The sequence below is a fragment of the Amblyomma americanum genome, chromosome 6 (genome assembly GCF_052857255.1).
Source record: "Amblyomma americanum isolate KBUSLIRL-KWMA chromosome 6, ASM5285725v1, whole genome shotgun sequence".
In the NCBI taxonomy this organism is placed as follows: Eukaryota; Metazoa; Arthropoda; class Arachnida; order Ixodida; family Ixodidae; genus Amblyomma; species Amblyomma americanum.
Window position 1 is genome coordinate 87,577,524 of NC_135502.1, and position 10,731 is coordinate 87,588,254.

Genomic DNA, 10,731 nt, shown 5'->3' on the forward strand with positions numbered 1-10,731 from the left:
TTCAGCGAGCCCTTTAATAATCAAGTTGTTCCTTCTCATTCTGTTGTTCATGTCTTCGACTACACCTGTAAGTTCATCGTTTGTTTTGCGTATATTAGTCTTGACGTCTTCTACAGAAGAAGACACGGTGTCGAAGTTTTTCTTCATATCAAGTACAGCGGACATACTTTTCTCTATTACAGAAACACGGTCCCGGATGTTGTTTAAGTCCTGTTTGATTTCTTTTAGTGTTTCTGACGTTTCAGCATGGCATTCCTTTAACAGTGCGAGCACGTCATCAATCTTTGGTCCGGGGTTTGCTTCCACATCGCCCGCACAAAGCAAAAGTAGGGTCAGGCATGCGGAAAGCAGGAATGAAGTTGGTCTCGGGCAAAGTTCACGGACTAGTCCAGCCCCTGGTTTAAATCGATAGTTCTGTTCACATACATGTACGCGACAGGAAGCAAATGAGCCGATGCGAGCGCGATACGTGCACAAATCCACACCCATTGAAACACTGCAAATTGGGATCAGCGGCCACAGGAATATGCTAAAAATTGATCAATAAGTAAAAAGGCCTACCTAGAAAGCAAAGTGCACAAGTCACTGATATGCTCTTGTGGCCGCGAATCCCAGAAGTGCGAAGCCGGAGGATGGCTTTATAGGCGTCCCTGGTGATGAGTCTGCTCTAGGTGGCGCTCTCTCCGTCTGTGACGTCACAGGATGGGTCCCATTCAGCGGTGACACGCAACGGAGACACCAGTGGACAGGTAAGGCGTTCGATGATACGACGGGATGATGGGACGATGGCGAGAAGCTTGCGCGGCGCCCAGTCTCGGTAAGCACGCGGCAGGATACGGGTATCTAGAAAGCAAAGTGCACAAGTCACTGATATGCTCTTGTGGCCGCGAATCCCAGAAGTGCGAAGCCGGAGGATGGCTTTATAGGCGTCCCTGGTGATGAGTCTGCTCTAGGTGGCGCTCTCTCCGTCTGTGACGTCACAGGATGGGTCCCATTCAGCGGTGACACGCAACGGAGACACCAGTGGACAGGTAAGGCGTTCGATGATACGACGGGATGATGGGACGATGGCGAGAAGCTTGCGCGGCGCCCAGTCTCGGTAAGCACGCGGCAGGATACGGGTATCTAGAAAGCAAAGTGCACAAGTCACTGATATGCTCTTGTGGCCGCGAATCCTATCCTTACCTGAGGCTTTTGGACGTACTAACCAATATGTATTAGAATTTAAAATTTCTTCGAGAAGTATTATGAGGTAGCTGACAGGTGAGAAACTTCAAAAAGTCATCCGTTTTTCTAAACAATTTTTTCTGCCGAGATTAGTCTCGTCAGACTGTACACCCGCACTTCTAAAAACGCGTAGAACACAAAGGAGGCCTATTATAACAAAATAAATGACGTCTAATGGCTCGTTTGATAGTGTGGTAGTATTCAGCATGCAAATATACAGTTCGTAGCTTCACCGTTATCTTTTTCCTTGCATTTGAAGCAAGTCTTACCCTTGTGTCCAGCTGCTGCACAAAAATCTATCATAAGGTCTGCAATTTTATTTGATTAATGCAAAGTGTTTAGCCAATCTAATCATGTAATCTCTTTCGTGGTATTTGTGTTGAATAACATCTTCCTGAAGTAAGTTCGTGCATTTCGTGGAATATATAACATCATTCAAGGAGCTACCGTTTTCGCATAAAATGCGCATTAATAGTGAAGTTGCAAGACTAGGCCTTCTTTCATAGAGAAGTGATGATGATAGGGTACAAACTCTTAGTAACCATTAAACGAAATCCGAAATTACCACTTGGGGCACACTTCGGCACTATTAATCACGATAAAAAAATAAAACCAGACCTGCAGATAACAGCGCAAAAATGTCGAAATGAACTCATTTAATCTGTAGTTTCTTGCACTGCAGCCTTCTGTACCGCTGTCCATGTGGTTTTGTTATGGGACGGCAGGGTACGAAGAAATTCCGCCCTTGAGAGCTTTTGAAACACGCTAAGGTTGCTGATGGCGGGTTAGTTCCACAGAAGAAGTAACCGACAGAGCGAACTATGCAAGAGGGAAGAATAAGGGGGAAGAATAAGGGGGAAGAACAAGGGGGAAGAATAAGGGAAGAATAAGGAGAGAATAAGGAGAGAATAAGGGGGAAGAATAAGGGGGAAGAATTAGGGGGAAAAATTAAGGGGAAGAATAAGAGGGAAGAATAAGGGAGAAGGGATGCGAAATGTGGTGCCCCGAATGGTGGACAACTGTGTACATTGTGAAGCTGAGCGACAATTGCATAAAGGATGGAGCCGCCGCAGCCACGATGACCGGCTCCTATGAGAGCTAATTACACAGTCCCGTCGCTTTGACCCGGACAAGCGGAACCGCAGTGCACCCCGTGCAGCTACAGCTCTAGATTCCCTTCACTGTCCCCCAAAACGAGAACGAAAGGGCGCCATCCAACTCCGCGCGACTTTTACTTTACTTAGGCTTGCCTTCTCGCCCTTTTACTCCCATAGAAGCCTGTTCATTTCATTTCTTTTTTTGTTCTCTAGCGCATATGCTGTGATGAGTTCAGCTCCAGTGCTTCAGTCTGAGGACGCAGGGGAATTTTTGTACGAGAGACAGCCTAATTTATTCTGACCTGGAAGGGCCCACAATAACTAAAACTTTCTCGAATGGGAGGAGAAGGAACAATGAAGGGCGGGGAGGGGGGGGGGGGGGGGGGAGACAAGGCTTCAAGCATTCGTCCATCAAATCAACGCCGTCGACTTTCGGAAACAAGTGCTCGGATGTAGGAAAAATTTGCAGAACGCGTTTACAACTGAGCAGACTCGAGACACGGGACTCCCTTTGCATGATTTGCTCACTATCTGGTTTTTCCTTTATTCAGGGACTGCGTTTGATTGTTCTAATCTGAAGTATAAGCAGTCACACAAAAAAATGACTGTCTGAGAAAAACGGAACAAAGTTGTAAGCTACCCTCTTTTTTGTCACTTGTTGACACTATAGTGTGTAACATTTAAAGGCTGACTTTCTTTTTAGAGGAAACTGACATGATAACACTCTGTTATTTTCATAACTGGACTACAGTTCATGAAGTAGTATTCGTGAAAACAATAGGCAAAAATTGTAATTATGAGGTGGATGTAGATAGCATAAGAAGTTATTAAGATAATATTATTTTTAGTTATTTTCTGACGCTTGGGAGGTATATCAAAGGACAACTTATACGAGAAATGTAAATCGTGAAGTTGTTCTGAGGAGTTCTTCATAAAAGAAACATGTGATTGTAATGATAATATTGTGACGAAGTTCGTCGTCGTTCGTCTTCGTCTTCTTCGTCACAATATATTTATTGCACGGCAAGGACGACATTTCATATTATAATAATCCATTGCCACTTTTTGAAAACATTTACCCTCTGAATCCAAAACTCAAGTCTTTTGGCCGCTGCGGAAGAAGCAAACAGAAGAGTGGCTCGATACTCCTATATATGAACACATCACCATTAGAGGATAGTTTTCAGCTGGTAAAGAGTCGATTTTAAACGTCTAAAATACGCGCAATACAGCTCTGAAAGGACGCACATACTCAAAGCAATAATCATTGCCAGACCGTTCATGTTTTAGTTTAAAGCCATGTAGCTCCTTTTGGGAATTTAGGTTCCGTCTCAAATTGATTTCGACTACCCGGGGTTCAAGGTTCCCTGACATCGCATAGCACACCGATGTTTTTGCATTTCGCAGCTTTCAAAATGAGGCTTATGTGAAATATGAAAATATTATGTGAAAGACTGCACAGCTTACACATAAAACTTCACTTTAACGATGCTGTACGAATGTTCCCAATGATCTGTGGCCTTGAAGTGTTTGGTTTTGGGGCTATTTCGGTACCGCTTCTTGAAGGCATCAGAAACGTTCATGTACATAGAACATTGCATCAATGTGCATCATCATATTTAAATAGATAACATGTCTGCTTGGCCTAGGGGTAGTGTCTCTGAATAGCTACCTCGGTATCAGAGGTTCGATTCCCGACTGATTACCACATTTTTTTGCGCAATTCCTTTGCTTTATATTCCTATATGTCCTAAGGACGTTTGAGCCATGTTTCGCCGTTCTAATCACCGGGTTTCTAATGTTTTAATCACTCTCTAAATTGGCTGATTGACGTGTCACGTTGCCATCTTTTTTACGAATCTGGATTTTTTCGCTTACACCAAAGCTGATGATGCCGCCGCGGTGGCTGAGTGGTTATGGCACTCGGCTGCTGACCCGAAAGACGCGGATTCGATCCCGGCCGCGGCGGTAGAATTTTGACGGAGGCAAAATTCTAGAGGACCGTGTGCTGTGCGATGTCAGTGCACGTTAAAGAACCCCAGGTGGTCGAAATTTCCGGAGCCCTTCACTACGGTGTCTCTCATAGCCTGAGACGCTTTGGACGGTAAACCCTCATAAACCATAAACCATAAATCGAAGCTGATGATGACAGCGACGACGCCAGACTTTCTGCGACACAGGACACTTAACGCTGTCACCTTTAAAACGCATGGAATAAACGCTAGGAATTAAAACTCAGCGACACTTAAGCTGCGCCTTATAGGTATGACGCGATAGCGTTAATGGGTGCCTTCAGCGACATGGGACCCACTTTGCAAAGCACTTCCCAGACACGGACACTGTTCTTTATATTATCATTTTTGTGCATTTTTATATTTGTATTTTGTATATTTGAATGTTTTCTTATTCACCAAAGCTTCCCTTTAATCAAGTCAAACTAAGGTTCCTCATGGTCGAGCGGTAACGTGTCCAGCTAATGAACTAAGGAGCAACGGGTCGCGTCCCGGCACGACCAGTTTATTACTCTCTTCTCGGTCGAGATGTTACGTACAGGGTGTGTCCTGATAGTAAAGCAATTTTATCCATCGAAAAAAAATTATACAAGGTATCATTACAAAAATTTCATATTCTTCGAAGTAGTTCCCTTTGGCATCTACACATTTTCGACAGCGACTCTGCCATGCACTCTATGCTTCCTAGAAGGCGTCGACAGGAACCTCGTTTAGAGCCTTTGTCACGGCGGTTTGAATCGCTTCGATGTTGCCAAAATGGACTCCTTTCATGGGCTCTTGATTTTCGGGAACATGAAAAAGTCTGCTGTACCAAGGTCAGGACTATAGTGGGGCTAAGGCAGCGTCGCCAAGTTTTGCTTGGCCAGAAACTCCCGTACGCGCAGAGAACTGTGGCTGCGAGCGTTGTCATGGTGCAACTGCCAGGTACCAACGATCACATTTCACGCTCGGAGGCCCTTTTTTCTCGGTATTTCGAGAAGATACACGTACTTACGATGTTGTGCACTGTGATTTTTGGAATATCGACAGTCTCTGCTGTCATCTCCGCACTCATTCGGTGGTCGGTGTTCAATATATCACGAACACGAGACACATTTTCGCCGCTTTTGCTCGTAGATGGCCCGTCCAGAGCGGGATTCATCTTCAGTCTTCCCGGCCCGCCTTAAACGATTTCAATCACCTTCAAGTTTTACAATCTGACAAAGCAGAACGTGCACTGTGATGTCAGTGCACGTTAAAGATTCCTAGGTGGTCGAAATTATTCCGGAGCCCTCCACTACGGCATCTCTTCCTTCCTTTCTGCTTTCACTCCCTCCTTTATCCCTTCCTTTACGGCGCGGTTCAGGTGTCCAACGAAATATGAGACAGATACTGCGCCATATCCTTTCCCTCAGAACCAATTATTATTATTATTATTAAAGCAGAATTTCCGCAGGCTTGCTGAATAATTTGGTAGGTGTCGCCAAGACTTTTATTGAGTTTCGCACAGACCTTGATCGCGTAACGTTGTTCGCGTGCGGGTTGCCATTGCACGTTGTGACACAAGCACTATCAGTAGGTACGCAGAAACCGCGATCCTGACGCTCCCGGAGCTTGGAGTGGACTGCGATAGGCAGTGATGAAAAGCTTAAAGTTCCCCCCCCCCCCCCCCAACAAACCCAACCAATCGGAGCGCGGTAGGGCGGATAGCAGCGCCTCCCCCCCTCCCCAAAATAAAAATTAATTGCATTAATTTCTGGACGTACCCTGTGTATGTTCTACAGTGCACTCAAAGAAAGATGACCCGGTTGTAGCTTAGTTCTCTTCGTGTTCATTACATTTTCTCCTTTGTTCAATTATTTCAGAAGTGATAGCAAACTTCTCTTGACCGTGCAGTTGTCGCAAGGTGTCAGGCACGGTTTCCCTCTAATGTAATTTGATTCGGATTCGGATGTATTTGGATACGAGATTCGGATGTATTCTCTCTTCAGAATTCCAACAATCGATATGCGTGCGATGCAAGTTATTCAAGAAAATGTCGTTCTTTCTCTAGTCAAGGGCGCTTTTCATGGCAGCAGGGAAGGTCTTTACTTAATCGCATGTAGCAAATCTTTATAAAAAAACTGCGTTTTTTCTTGCAATACAGCATGCAGTATGCGCTATCTGCTCTAGTGTTACTATAGACTTTTTAGAGTGCAATGTCTTCTACATACGTCTTCCGCCTAGCTTAAATTTTGGGGCTTAAGGCTAGGACACCGAAAATTAAAACTTTCAGCTGTGTCATGATCGGCAACAGTGACATTGAAACGCGCGGGCATGCCTCGCAGATCATAGTTAAAGGGATGGCTGGTCGTGTGTGATTACTCTGCTATGTGTGTGCGCTAACACTAGAGCGCACGAAAGTTCGCAGTGCAAGAGGAGTTTCTCGGGGCCAGGGCATCTGTGCACATAGCGTAAAATAACTGCTCGCTAGCCTACTACCCGGATTTTCACTCACTTGAAAAAAGAAAAACTGTGATGGTAACGCGCCACGATCGAAACAATGCCTAAATGCGAGAAATAGAACAACAGCACAGATTTCGCCATTTCTACGTACTTCCCGGTGCCGATCCTTGCCATCTTCAGCGCCAAACCTCAACGGGAGCAGATACGCGGTTAAGCATGCTGACGCTGTCTAAACGATTTCGTTAACAGAGAGCGGTATAAGCAGTGAAGCGGCTGATTCTGAAATCTTACTGGGAAAATTCATGGCATCTTCATAAATTTTAAGAAAGCACGCAAGCCAAAGACGCACCTGGTTGTCGGGCGAACCAAGATGGGAACCGGAAGCTGTGGGCGTGGTTTTGCTAGACGTGCACGCTGTTTCGCATATTCTTTTTTCTTTCTTCAGAGGCACAAATTATTGCTGGCGGATTCATGTCACCATCCTGTCGACCAATCAGGAATTTTGTAGTGACGTTAACACTGTTTTTCTGTGTGATCGTTTTGAGTTGTTGAAAAACCGCGCGAGGCGATATGGTGGTGATTTGACGACCTACTCGACCAATCCTGAAATTTTCAAGACGTGAACAGGACCTCTAACGCTGTCGTGTTAAAATACTTCCGCATATAGCGCGTAATGTGATCGGTCGTGTCCCACCAATAGAAAAGTACCACTTGGAAGAGACCTCAGTCTTTTACAATCGTCAGCCTTATCTGCATGTTTCGTTTTACGTCCGGTATTTTTCGTACTCATAAGTAGCGCACCAATGAAGCTAAACAGCAAAATACAGCTAGGCCCATTTGCAGCTTTATTTACCATCGTCAGTTTTGTTTAATCGCGACGTTCTTGATGTGCGGTTTTCCAACAAAAATATGAAAGCGCGTTCTTACAATCTTTTCATATGGTTGGCAAAACACTGTTTTCCTGCCTACAGAGTAGCAAGGAGAATAACGAGTCGATTCCAAAAATCAGAACGCTCTTCAGTGTTTTGCTGCTCGTCATTTTTAAGCCCCTATCACGCGAATACGACATTACCACACGCACTCAACCCCTTTCACTGCCAAGAGAACGAGGGACGAACTGACAGTACGTTATCGGGATCAGAAAACACTTCAATGTGGCCATCTGTTAAAAAGAAGATAATACCGACGCCAACCGAAAGCGAAGTTCTCAAAAAAAGACACTTTTAAGCACCAATGTAAAATTTTAGCATGAACACCCAGTATGAGTATTTATAAGCGCAACAAAAACGTTCTAAATACGTTTCTTTTCACGTAATGAATGCTCATAATCAAGCAGGCACGATAAGGATAGAAAGAACGAAATAAACATTGTGCCTAAAATTCGGTATCTAATCATCGTCGTAAATCGTGGGTCATGGATTGTGGGATACATGGGACCACCGCCTGAGAGCTGCTCCTAGGAAAGAGAGGGCTTTAATGAAATTTGGCCAACATATTAGCCCTCACGGAAAGACCAAAAAGCAAGACAATGTGCAAGTGAATGAACGGAGCAGATTACAATACTGTTAGTTTACAGCATGACCTAATTTACATGCAAGGATAGGAACGCAACAAATAGACGGCAATTAAAATGCCGAAAGAGTGGAAAACAAAAATCAAACATAACAAAATAGAAGAAACAACCGAATGAGAACTCATAGAAAAAAAAGAAAAAGAGAGCGGTTCTCGACACTCGCGCTCGCCGACAAAACAGGGACCATCGTGGCCCTTTTTTCATCGATCTCAAACGGGAGGGCGGCGAGCCCATACCAGTTACGCGCTTGACCGTTGTCCAAAGCCAATAGCCTCTGCATACGCGCAACTGGCAGGACGACGCGAGAGAGGGGATAGATCGAGAAGGAAGGAGGGGGTGATCTGTTTCACTTGTGAGCTAAGCGCAATCTCACCGATCGGTGTGGCTATAGGAGAGACAGAGTAAAGGAGAAAGAGGCCACGCTTGCCTGCTTGTGCCGGAACACAAACGCGCAGCGCAACCAATGCAGCTCAAGGCTTGGGGATGGAGCTCTCGTTCCAGACAGCTTGTTTTGTTGCCGCTTGTTCGGGGTACGTACTGCGACGGGAAAAGAGCGATGGACGCTGCTCAGCGAAATGAAACATAAGGCAGGAGGGAGGAGAGATTGCGAAGTTAGAAAGGGTGGTGCAGGAGACGAAGATCTGCTTGTAAACTCGAGAACAGAAGGTGACGACGCGCGTACTGTGCCCGTTTCCGGGTTCGCGACGTTCGCTAAACGTAGCAACGCGGGTGTGCTCTCTTCGGCCCTTTCTGGCAGGCTGTGGCCCTAACTGTCGCGGTTGACGAGCTCAACATACTCGGAGCCTAGGCTTGCAATAACGTCCTGCACCATTAACTAACTACTGGGTTTGGAGAAAGAATCTTTCGCATGGAATGATTCGCAGCAGACATGCGCGGCATTCTTGTGAGGACGGCGGTGAAGCGGTTTACGGCGACAGAAGCTTCACCACTTGTTTTTGTACGGAAAAGGTATAAACTCAGTGTAATCGGTGGACGAGCAATCACAGGGAAAGATAGAGCTCCGTGTTAAAGCGCACCACGTTCGCCAGAGCCGGGAATGCAGCCTTCGCTTCTATTCTCTTGTTTTAATGGAAACAGCTGAGTTGGGGAAGAAAGATGAGGGCCTGTCACTTTGCGCTGGCATTGTAGGCGATATGTGGCGCTTATCTCAGGAGGTGTTAGCTTCCGGGACGTTCCGGCCCTTTATTTCCGTCGGCGACACAGTTCGGATGACAATTTAGTTGAGCTGGTTTACCGTAGCTCGAAGATTTCAGCAAGAAAGCTGTAAAGAAGAAGAAAATTCCGCCATTTTCTAGGCGTAAAAGTGACAAGGATAAATGCACAGTCTTTCCTGCCCCGGTCCTCTTTCACTCCTCGGCTGTATAGGCCCACTACAGCGGCCGACTGCTCTTTGCCAAGGTATGTATAATATGGAGCGAGAAAATGGCGCTGAGGTTAATTTTATTGTGCCTGCCGCAAGCGCATGTTTGTGGCAGGTATTGTAACAGCCCACCTAAAACATAAAGCAAATGCTTTCTGTATCGATCACCATTGCAGGAAACAAGTAATAAGTATCCGTCTTGCGTTTCCTCTCGCCCTCAATTTTTCGCGACGTGAAGTCGGGGAACAGCGGATCCCCCCCCCTGCGCAATATGTCTACGTCTCCCCACCAGGCTTGGAGATTACCTGTCGACAGGGCTGGAGGCAAGGAGGCGCGACGCACCACGTTATTGATGGCGTGATGCATGAGCTGAGTCTGCTAAACGTTAAGAGCACCGCCGGCTCGTGTTTGGTAGACGTCATGGCGATTGTGGCCTCTGGAAGCACCCACTCCAGACGCAACCAGAGCTCGATGGGCAACTTCTCCTTGTGCGCGAGATCGCAGGCACATTTCTTGCGGGTAGAAAATTATAAAGAAAGAAATGTCACAGCGTCAATACAAGTAAACGGTCTGAAAAAATGTTTTAGACCACAAAAGCGGCGCTTTCTTGTCGTGTTGTGTGGATGACTAATGAGATTTCCCATTGTTGCTGCTTTATTTGTTTTTCAGTACTAATAGCACTGGCTGCCTGCGTTTTAACGCAGACAGCCAGTGCTATTTGTACTGAAAAGTGCTATTAGTACTGGGCCACCTAGATCTCGTGACCTTGCGGTATTATCACAACCTGTGCGCCTGATAGTGAGAAAACTGCAAACCGTGGCAGAAGACAGTAAAAGTAATGATTGGTGCCTTTGGAAGTTCAACCTGGGCCGCACAAGGCCCACCGCCGGCAGCACCTGCCATCGCAGGGCAGGGGTGAGAAGAGTGGCGAATCGGGCTAGTTGGTGCACGTCTGTCATATCCTTATGCGAAGCTCAAAAGTACCCTCAATTTCTTTTTCCTGAAAGAAAAAAATGC